Source organism: Acipenser ruthenus, chromosome 12, assembly GCF_902713425.1.
Source record: "Acipenser ruthenus chromosome 12, fAciRut3.2 maternal haplotype, whole genome shotgun sequence".
NCBI classification, from domain to species: domain Eukaryota; kingdom Metazoa; phylum Chordata; class Actinopteri; order Acipenseriformes; family Acipenseridae; genus Acipenser; species Acipenser ruthenus.
The window spans coordinates 35490471-35502929 of NC_081200.1; the positions used below are offsets into that span (position 1 = coordinate 35490471).

At 37.2% G+C, this 12459-nt stretch overlaps 1 protein-coding gene across 4 annotated transcripts in view; it reads right to left on the minus strand.

The window, feature by feature from the left end:
- The window catches only part of LOC117417087 (choline transporter-like protein 5), a 72350-nt gene that overhangs the window by 59278 nt on the left and 613 nt on the right, over positions 1-12459 (minus strand). The window lies entirely within an intron of this gene.

Below are 12459 nucleotides of genomic sequence, written 5' to 3' on the forward strand. Positions count from 1 at the left end.
ATTATACTTTAACAGGGGTTCAGACTCCACAGTTTTCATCTCCAATCCGCACTCTATACAAATTGCTATGCCATGCCTGTGGGTCTCCCCATCATTCAAGCAAACTCAGAAATGTACCCAATCTGACCAGACCAAACAACAAGAAAATGCTGTTCATTTGCAAAGCCTCCTGCATCTACCACAGCACGGTTTTGAAAAGATGAATTAGTTACAGTGGTTTGAAAGGACTGAAATTATAGCTGCACTTCAGAAGCAGACCCTGTGGCTGAACGGCAGTCGTTACCATAAACTACAATACAGAATTATAGAGAACACATACAAGGGGATATTATACAGCTAAGAAATGTCATTTAAAAAGAAAATGTAGACAGTATCCCTTTGGGACAAGCAGTACTAGAAACACTTGCTGCTTAACTGTAGTTTACAGGTTTTGCTGAATGTATTGGGATACGTTAGTGTTAATGACTCGTGGGGTTTATGCCTGTTTCCTTGCATGCATGGCCAATATATTTAGTCAGATCCTCAGACTCTGTGAGTCTGGGTCAATATGTTTTGGGCCCAGAACAGCAAAGTTTACAGCCTTTGATTTAAACCAGGGGTGCCCATTCCTGGTCCTGGAGGGCCGGTGTCCCTCCTGGTTTTTGTTCCAACTGTACACTAAATTGCTTAATTGGACCAATTAAGCTTCTAATAAGTGCTTGATTGGTCCAATTAAGTAATTTAGGGGGCAGTTGGAACAAAAGCCAGGAGGACACCGGCCCTCCAGGACCAGGATTGGGCACCCCTGATTTAAACCCTCCTAGTATCATTACAATCATGTCTCACTTTCGATTTAAAGAACTGACTCAAATCCTCTTTCTTGAGCACTGCAACAAAGCAAGTTATATTCCCTGGATTGCCATAATAAACTGCAGAATTATGCCTTCAAACAAGTGATGGCATAAAAAAAAGAAAAAAGTGTACAGTTGGCTCAGCATTGTGATGACTACAGCAACCAGTACTATACAGTGTGTGTGCGTGTGTATATATTTATTAGGGTTTATATCTTGACGTTTCCTATAAATCAATAAAACAATTATTTTTTTACAATTCCCATATTTTAAATTAAGAAATTTTACATTAAAAGAATGCTTTAAAACACCAGGACAAAAACTTATGTTTCAGTAAACGCATTGATGATTTGAAAAATGATTTAAGGTGTTAAACAATGTTCAACACCAGTAGAGACATTTGTATTTAGTGTTTAGTTTACTCTGTTTAATTTAAAATTCAGTTAAAAAAAACTGAATTGTAATTGATTAAAGCTAAAAGGGAAAAAAAAGAAATTGAACTTATACGTGTAGTGATTAGATTGACTTTCTTACACTTCTTAAAGGCATCGTGGCCCTGCATTGTACTGTAATACAAGCTATTCTAAAGCTATCACACTTGTGTGTCATTATTGATTAGATGCCAGGAGAAACTGCTTTCTTGTAGTCTGTGGACATCTTTGTTTATTCACAGCAATAATACCTTTCCTGAAATGTATTTATTTTCAGCCAGCCCCACCGTACACACTTTACTAATATCAAACTTCATACTTTTCTAAAATATTTTATTCCGTACCAACGTGCAACCGTACCTTACTCAATAAAGTGTCACATATATTGTCTAATATATTTTGTTCTGTTTTATGTCACAAATATTTATAATTCTACACAATCACTTGTTAAACATGTTGAGTAAAAGTACCATTTTTCTTAAACAAATCTACTCAAATAAATAATGTGGAAAATCTAAAACACATCACTTCAGGGAAATAAAAACAATGTGTTTGTATTGGGCAGGTCTCTGTTCAGTATTTTCTTTTCTGCTGATCGTAGTCCCTTCACGTGCCTTATTAATGACATTGTAACCATGTGGGAACCGTTCATTTGGAGCTCCTTAGACTGGACTTATATATTTTATCTCCTTATAGTTGTACAACTGAGTGTCTAAAGTTATGGATATGCTTTTAATAAATAATCTTCATACTGCACATGGATATCGTAATATATAGAGAGGATACTGAATGATCATTTCTGGTATACTTTTTTTATTCTGATTTGTATACCACGAACGATCATGCAATATTCTGTTTATAACACAAGTATATATTTGTAATAAATAGCAATGCAATGTGTACATTTTTTATATTAAATCAAAAAAGTCAAAGACTATTTTACCTGCCGGATCTGTACTTCCATTTTCAACAGACTATGCTTCAACGCAATTTGTTTTGCAACTGTCTTTTAAGATAGAACCTTGAGCTCGGTCTGTTAATTTGCAGCCTAAATGCACATCAATCTCGGACGAAATATGAAATTATATAAACCCACGCTTGTGGTATAATACCATTTTTTTTAAATATCAAAATAACTACTGAAGGTTAAAGCTAAAAAATAAAAAATAAAAAAACTAAAAAAAAACTCTAAACCAATCACGTGAGACCTGGTGGAGTAATTGCCAATTAAGTAAATGCAGAGCATTACACTTTTCCCCATAACTAGAATCATTCTAAATTGTCTTTTCAAAGTCACTCATTAAATAACTGTTCAGCTCCTTCCATCTTTTTAAATTATTTCCTATCTTAAGACTATTTAAAAAGAGCAACAATAAAACCATTTAGCACAGCTGAGATAGCGTAATAATTACCTAAATTAGCAGAGTGCATTTGTTGTCCTTTTGATTAACTATTTGTGTTTTATTAAAAGCCACACTATTCAACAGATCCAAATGCATTTTAACATCTAACTGTGCATGCAAGTCTCTTCAGTCTGCTATGTTTGCGAAAATAATCAAAACACCTGGGAGGGTCCTGCCTTAATGACTCAGACACCATATTGTGAAACAGACACCATATTCTACTGATTAAAATCACGCCACGTTACTCAAAAGGCCTTAAATAGCATCTTGCGCTATATAAAAGAAAGACATGTATAACAAGGTCAGTCCACCTCTTTTCAGAATTGAACAGCGATATATTTACATGTTTTTCTATATGAAGCAGCACAGTGTTTCTCAGCCTTTTCACTTTGGTTTCTCAGTCCTTTCAAAACGAGGCTGGTAGTGGTTCATTTTTCCATGAACCACGACCAGCCTGGAACCACTATCAATTCTACCATGATAGTTCCTCATTTGGCTGCAACACATGATTACATACTACCGGCAATGAAAATGTAATAATCTTCAGAATTCATGGATAAATACTTAGCAACAAACATTGGTACACCATGTCATGTGTTGAGTAGCAGATTATTGGTTGGGAGTGTGGTTGGCGCCGTTGTGTTATTTTGGCAGTATTTCTCAGACCACAGGAACCTCGCACTAGCACCATTACAACAGGATCACTATTGCTATACCAGCCAGTCTGTATGTAAACACATAAAACAGCACAAAAAAAACAGTGTGAATGACAGATTGCAAACTAAAACATTACAACAGGCCAGGCTAACAGAAGTACAACTAATTAATGTCATTCTTGTCTGTCTGCATTTCCCACGGTTTAGAACACAGCAGAACACTATAGAGGAGTGTCACAAAGACGGCCAGAGTGGGTTGCGTCAGACCAGAAAGGAATTCAAACACAGAGAGGGGTGGTTGTGATGAGCTGAGTGCAATGGCTGCACTCAGCGTTTATTAACAAATAAAAGGGTTGAAACAGCACAAAAACAGGACACGGCACTTGCGCCAAAATAAACAGACATACAAAACGACTAACACTAAACAAACGGTGCACGGACAGACAAACAAACACGGTGAGAACAAACACTTTACGTTTACGATTTTACTTATTTTAACTCCTTCTCTCTCACCCGTTCTCCACTCTCTGAACACCTAACCACGAGTGACAGAAAAATGTGCCTATTTATACTGTTGTGCTGGGATTCAATTACTAATTAATTATTCACTTGAATCCCAGCACGTGAATTAATTCTGTGCAACCCCGTGCTCACATATTACATTTAACCAGCACGTGAAGTGATTTGTGCCCTCCTCGTGCCTAAATACAAATCTACACTTTTTAAATACACGTGAAACACAGACCCGTTTATATCCCGTGTACCAATCTATACACCAACATTAACACACGCACGCAACATACAACACATAACACACAATTGCACACAGGGGCGGGGCACATTGCCACAAGGAGTCTTTAATGTTCAATGCTTCACAAATGCATGTTGTCAAGCCCCTTACAACACCAGTGAACTCCATAAACACGGTCATCAAAACAGCAGGTTCATTAATCCTGCAGAGGTGGTATGAAGATCCAGTGTTGTCTCATTGAAGCAGAATGTCATGTGATGTTTCAACCACTCCATTGTTTTATTTATGCATTCCTGTCCACTAATGCACAGGGGAGCAACAGTACAGGAAGGATTTCCTAAGAGCTTTAAATAATGTGTGCACAGCGAGCTCCATTAGTATAGTCTCGGATGCTTATTAGTCTGTTAAAACAGTGTTAAAATTTGCACCAGATGTTTTTTTAGCACACAAACATGTTCTGATCTGGTTCGGTATTCTAAAGAATGAAACTAGTCTTCCTCACTATTTTAATAGCGCTAAAGGTAGCCCAGAAGCTTTTGGATTGGGGGCTGTTTAAAACCCCACACTGGCATTTGGATGCTGCTGAGAGACCCAAGTAGAATGAGTCAGCGTAACTTCTGGCTATGCTACATTGGTTCTTAGTGCAAATTAGAATTGATTTTAAATTCCTACAGGGCCCTAAAAGGGCTTTCCAAGCTACACCAGTAGTTTGTAATCCTCAAACCAAGAGATATGGAGCTAACTGTTTTACACCTAACTGTACAGGATCAGATTCTTACTTAATTAGCGGTTTAAAAATCACCCCAGCGAGTAACCGGATGGGCATCTTAGGACTGTCACTACCTGTAGACTAAGCTATAAAGAAACACAGCAGGTGCCTCAACCCTTTTCACCATCGAGTGCTAAAGAAACATATATTACAGCTGTGCTGATTTTGACACAGCCTTGATTTATGATAAAAGCATAATTTCCAATGCTTGATTAAGCCATTCGTCCCATTTTGGTTGCCAACGTTATGAATTGATCAAATTAATTACAACTCAAAATCAGCAACGTGCCAGATCAGTTATTTGCATCAGTTTTCCCACAGGCATTAGGGAAACTGATGCAAATACAGAGCATTCTCTAATTCTTTGCAGGTTTAGTTATTCATATTGAGTGTGTCCTGAGTTCTCTCCTGCAAGTATAGATTAAACTCAGACCCAGGCAATTAAAAATAAAAAATACGCATAGAGGAATACAGTTAGTTGTAGATGAACCATAATTCAAACCTTTAGTGAAACAGTGCTGGATGCCATATTGAACTCACTAGTACTTTATCTGTGTAATAATACAGTCATGATAGACAGCACAATATAAAAGATGATACATCAATCATTAGAAATCATATGGTCCTGAAAGGGTGATTTGCATGTGATGTGGTAAGATAAAGCAACCATTAATCTTCAACTACTTGCACTACAGTATGTATGATAACATACGTAGAGGTAAAAGCTCAGTGTTAAATGCACTGTATGCATGGGACACTAGATAACCATGATAAACTTTATAATGGAGCACGCATGGTGTTGTGTGTTAGGTGGTTCATTGTTTAAGTTCCTAACCTGGTTCATGTCATATAAAGAAGTATCACGATTCAAAATGAAGGCTTTCACTGCCGTGGTTCCCACTTTTAAACAAAAGTTAATATTAATGAAAATGGATACTAATTTATTCTATTAAATACAGAAACTAGAATGCTTCAGTGTGTTGCTACAGCCTTAACAATTGTATTTTGTTCAGGCTTGGTGGTCCAGTGGTTACAGAAAGGGGGCTTGTTACCAGGAGGTTCCCTGTTCAATCCCATCTCAGCCACTGACTCATTGTGTGTGACCCTGAGCAAGCCACTCAACCTCCTTGTGCTCCGTCCTTCAGCTGAGACGTAAACCCGAGGTCCTATTGTAAGTGACTCTGCAGCAGCATTTGTGATGCATAGTTCACCCCCAAGTCTCTGTAAATCACTTTGGATTAAAGTGTCTGCTAAATTACTATAATATTAATAAATGAAGGAGCTGCTGTGAAAACAGATGTTGGATAAAAAATAAATCTTCTGTAGCATGCATTGCTTTTAGTAGTTTTAAGATTGATTATTCTTTGCTTCCAAACATAAGGTACTAGAAAGCTAATTTAAAATGGAATCTATTCACATATTTGGTAGACACTGCCCAAGAATAGTTTTTTGGATAGAAGTCAGTTTTCCAGTTGTGTATGCACAATGAACCAAAACAGCCAGCAGCCTCCCGAAAGAACATGCTCAACAATGGTGGCCAATTTCCTCCTGTGTTAGAAGCCAGATACCTTAAATCTTCCAGTGCACTACAGACTTAAAGATTTAGCTGAGGAAAACAAGGAGAAATGTGTGGAAGAGCAGAATAAAAAAACATAAGTGAAATAAATGTATATATACTTTAGATACACTTTATATATACTTTAGATACACTTTACAAGAAATTTGGCTAGAACCAGTTGACACTCTTCAGTTTCTGGTGACACTGATAAACCCTCAAAGGAATTACAGACTTATTCTGTACAGTATATATTTATTAGCCATAACAAATGTGCGGTGTAACTTTGTCAGTTTAGAAAGTGCTCCGTCACAGATGAAAAAACAAACTACAAACTAGTCCTGGGCCCAATGCTTGAAATATCCTCTGATGAAATTAATGAAATATTGTTCAATACTATGTAGTTGGTTGCAAAGTTCCAAGCCAACTGATTTGCTGTCAGTGACTTGTCCTCCTATGCACTTGTTCTAATCTAGATGATGACACAATTACTCATTTTACTCTTACCTTGCTGTACAACATTCACCTTCACAAAAGCTGATGCTTCAAGAATAGTGAGGCGTCTTTGAACTGTCAAAAGTTTCAAATTCATTGCCATACAGATGTAAATCATTTTTAAGTCAACCTTGATAAAGGGAGTTTATAACCAAATCTGTTATTCACCACAAAGACTGTTTACTCCTTTCAGGCAATCTGAAAATAATAACAACTCGATGCTGAAGGCGGTTGATTGGATTTGGTCAGAGGCTCATCTGGAAAAAGCATGGCTGCGTGGTGTGCAGGGTGAGTCATAGAGTCATGGGAGCTCATATTCACTTCCTGGCTATGTGAAGTAAATGTTATTCGCTGGGGATTCCAGGGGAAGCATTGCATTGGCAGGCAGGGAAGGCAAAACCATCCAAAACCATGGTGAGCTGCAGGCAACTTCCGCATGTGGGTGTAAAGAGGCATGGGTTTGGTCATGAGATCAGAGGACCACCACTGACCTTCAGTTCTCCTGAGCTGTTGCAGGGAATTGATGCTGTGATGGAATGCAATTGGACACTCTAAGTTGGGGAGAAATTAGGGGGTAAAATAATTGGGCACCCTAAATTAATAAATAAATAAATAGCTGGATATTAAAGAGTTGATTGAGCAGTATCGTATTAACCAGAAATTATGAAAACACATATTAATAATGTAATATTTTCCCTTCATTTAAACGTCATCTTAATATTCTGGGTATGTGAATATAAGCATTTGGTGCCCATCAGTAAATCAGGGCAAGTAACACTTTAGTCGTCTTGAGATTTACTGAACATTAATTAAAGAATCAATTAAATCAGCTTTTGTTAACGGACTCTTACCCCGTTAGCCTTCAGTATTGTCCATCGATCTACAAGAGAATACAATCAACCGTTCCTCTTACCCTTTAGAAAGACAACTATGTGCCTTATGTTTACCCTACAGTAAATACACCCTAGAGACACTGAGACCAGAATTGCATTTTGGTGTTTTACAACAGTTTCTTCATTAACACTGGTATTACTGATAAGATTTCAAAGGCATATGTGTAAATATATGGAATGCACAGTATTGCATGTGTAATTGTTTGCAGAATAAAGTTAAGTAGAGTTTAGCAAGTTTCAAGGCATTTGGTTGAGTTAATCTATAGGGCATTTGAGCTCTACCCCCATGTACTCTCACCATGTGACCATCTCTACAGAAATAACAGCTCACAATTAAGGCAGCTCACTGTCAGTCCACTTCCATTTTGGGGAAAATCTCTATAAAAGTTCAGTTCTCTGTAAGACCAGTTTACTACCTTTGGTCCTTTTGATGGTAGTAACATTCATCACCTTCATTTCTGGCAATACAAATCCTAGTGGATCCCTCCTTTATTGACTTCATGTTCTTCAGCCCATGATATTAGGAATCCTGACTGTGAACCTAACCCTTCCTACAAACCCCCTTTTTGTTCTATAATGGTATATAATGTTAGCGCGGTACTGGAAATGAACATCAGAAATGTATAGTATACCTGACTTCAAAGTAGGGTTACAATCCCAAGAACCGAACAGCAGTGTTCATGTTAATAAAATGATCACCCGGCCTGGGGAGCATTGCTTTGTCCGGGTCATTTGGATAAAGAATATTTGTGTATGTCTTGTGGTCCCTCAGGGGTCCCAGGCCCCTAGTTTGGGAACCACTGCCACTTCAGCCAACAAGGAGCTGTGTCCAAATTAAAACTATTTGGGAAAGACAAACATGCACAGAGACAATAATACAATGTTTCTATGTTTTGGTGTTTACAGTGCATGACAAACAAAGAAGCCCTGTGCTGCCTGAAAGATCTTGCTGGAATTGGAAATAGATTAAAATTCTCCTCCAAAAGTCAGAAATTAACATTCATACAGGGAGCTCTGCTCGTACAATTCTACTACTGTCCAAAGTAAACTCCACTCTTGGTGTTGATCAGTTCAATAACATTCTGTTTAAATTTCCACACAAAACAAGATGGTCAAAGCACTCATTAGTAAATTGAAACAAATATATTGCATACCCTGTCTTATTGCAAATAAACAGGAGACTGGGTTCATTTTAAACATAACACAAAGGAATTAGCATTTGTGAGAATGAATACATTGCGTATGATTAAACTCGGCAATGCCATTTTTGTAGCATTTAGAAAGCTTTTGTGCACTTTCTCATGAAGGGAAGAGCAGCTTATGAAGTGTATACATTTTTACAATCTAATAGGAACACTAATAGGAATTTTAATCACCAGATATAATTCTGTAATTATGATTATGTGTACCATATTTGTATTAGGGTAACACTGCTCTGCACAGTACAATGACAATTAAGCTGCCCCCGCCCCCCCCGGACACTTTTATAAATTAGATGTTTATCTCAGGGGTTTTATTATCCTTGTTAAATAAGAGCTAAAAAGAACAACTCATTTACATTCATTAATTTTTATTCTCTAACACCACGAAAAGAAAACATGTGCCGCCAAAAATAATGTTACCTTTGAAGAATATGCATGTTACCATATATCTATACAGAGAATAATATGGCATTAACTGAACATATTCCTTAAACTAAGTGTAGTTAACAAAATAATTACATAAATCTTAGCCATTCTTACTCCCATTATCTACATTTAACTTAGTGTAGTACCAGTACTGTCAAGTTTTGAAATGAAAACACGTTTGTTGTAACATGCTTCTTTCAAAACTGCATATTTGAATAGATGTGCATGGTGGAGGAATTTTAGGCAAATATTTTGCTAGCTACAATTACTTTAATATACCATTATATGCATAGCAATATTGGAGTTGTGTTATTATTCATACTTATTTCAATAAAGGCACTGCAGCACACACTGAATGTTCCCTCGTGTGAGTACTGAATATACCACCCTATTTCATTACAGTGACAAATGATATATTCCATAGACCCTTATACTCACTAGCATTAGATACAGCACAGTCGCCAATGGGCAGAAAGATTGGTTTGGGCTCAGCTAAAGAGTTAAGATGAACAACTTCTCACAAACAGCACCTCAGAATGGCCTGTGTGACTGTGCCACTAAGCTACGGGTGATGCACTGAGATAGATGTAGAAAGAGTCTGCTTCAAAGCTGAAAAATGGGATAAGGACTGAGTCAATTAATCTGGCTTAATGTTCCTCTGATATATGTCACCGCCCCCCTGACCTCACACCCTTCCCAAGCTCAGTTTTACTGGCTTTAAGGCTTACGCTGCTCAAATATCTTAAACTAAGCAGAGATTTGTTTGCAAATCATGCTCACCCATTCTAAATGTAAATGTAAATTCAGTATGCCATAGCCAGAATTATCAAAAGTAATACTAATGGTGCCATAATAATACAAATATATATCTACAATTACAACCTCTGCTATGCTACAGCACTTGAACAAACTTGAACTGTGACGCGCCAAGCTTGAAACAGGGTTTGTTTACATTGGACTTCACAAATGTAGGGCACATCATATGCATAACTAATAGGGTGATTGGACAGCATTTCTAGAGAGGGGCTGAATTAATGTGCCAACAGATGTCAACAATGGATCTATACAAGTTCAATACTGGCTATGCAGAATGCCAACATGGGGCCAGCGACGCAGCCTCAAATTCAGCCTGTGTCATTGTAAGACCTCCCTTACTCTTTCATCTGATTGCACATCTGTTATTTTACCAGCAACACTAGTAACCATTCATCATATTGGGAACCATGTAAACTTCCAGAGGTCTTGGATGCTCCTGCTGAAAGCTGTGGAAGATTTCAAAATCACACGCTAGTACCTTACACATGAATCCAATAAAACTCTCTGCATGAAGTTCAGTTAAGTCCTGAGCTAAAATGCAGATTCTCACTGGATAACATAACCAGTGGTGATCCAAAGAAAGCAAATGTTCCTCTTTGAAATATCACCTCTCTCTAGACCTCCCTCATCTCCCAAACCCAGTTTTACTGTCTTTAATAAGGCTACACTGTTCAATTATTAACTTCATTTGTTAGCAAATCATACTCACCTATTCTAAAAGTAAATGTAAATTCTGTGTGTCATAGTCTGAGTTATCACTGTTTATGTACAGAAATAATAAGCGAGTACATTACAGCAATTAATGACATAAGGTTTGAAAGAGATATACTGTATAGTAAAATGTTAGAAGCTGAGGCTGCTTCCTAAATAGTGTGCGATTCGTCGAGGGTTTAGATACAAAGGGATAGTTATGAGGATGTTCTTCAGACTGAATTAAATAGAAATACAGTGTAAGTTAACTGTAGCATGGCAAGAGTATTTACTTCCACAAAAAGATACATTATGTGATGTCATTATCTCACAGACCCCTTGAAAATGCATCCAAATGGCTTTTTAAAGGTCACAATAAAATTGAATGGGGAAATTATTATTATTATTATTATTATTATTATTATTATTATTATTATTATTATTATTATTAATAAACACTAATCACTACATTGGCTCTTTGCTAGCACAGCAGCAGTAGTCATAATGTGTACCTGCTATATCTATGTAGAATACTTAATAGTCTTGAAACGCAGCTGCTAACACCCAACACTCATCAGTGAATTTAGTCAGAAACTGCCATATAGGGCAATATGATTACATTTCAACATTTGTGCAATTCAGCTCAGGATAATAGCTGACATCATAAAAAGTTAAGGGAAAGTTGTTTTTTGTTTTAAATTAAATTAAATACGTGAAAAATAAATAAATAACGTTGCATGCAATCGTGTTGGGCTGTGCATCCCGTAGTTACCAAAAATATTTCTGCACAATCTTTTGCAAAATATCAAATCAGCACACAGCGATAAAATATTATTTGTGAAGAATCATGCATATAATTTAACCTCACTGTGCTGCTGTCAACAGACGCATTCAGAACAGAGCCTCAACACAGTATCAGCGTTATCAGTCAAACCCCTCGGCATGTCATTCTTTATGTAACACCAAAATGATCGGTACATTAAAACCAACGCAAATAATCTGTGTTAATTGTATGCAAATCTTGTCAACCTATGATAATGTTTTTTGTTTGTTTGTTTGTTTGTTTTATTATTATCATCAGTACTTTAGTTTCACATTCCGTTGTTTGGTTACACGTGCAGCTTTATGTTTTCACTGTCCAACAAAGCAAACAATGGTTTTTGACTGAACCGTTCCTCCTACAGTTAGCAGACATAGTATTTATTCCCCGAAGGGCTATGATAACATTTGCTTGCGATGTGTGAATACATACTGTGTGATCAACGTTGGCAGGTATTGATGGTGTTTTATTCTGACGGTCGTGAAATCAAGAGTAGCGAATGCACTTTCTATCCTTAGCAACCTCGTTACACCCCAAGATGTGCCTGAAAATCAAGACTCGACTGCAAGTATACTGTATACGGTGGTAAAAATAGCGGCGGCTCACAGTATTTTCCTTGTAAATACTGCACTTGTAATGCTAACAGCCATGTGACATGGGTTCGAACGCCCTCCTGTGTTACCTTGCTACAAGTTTACCGAATCCTCAATACAATCCGTGCA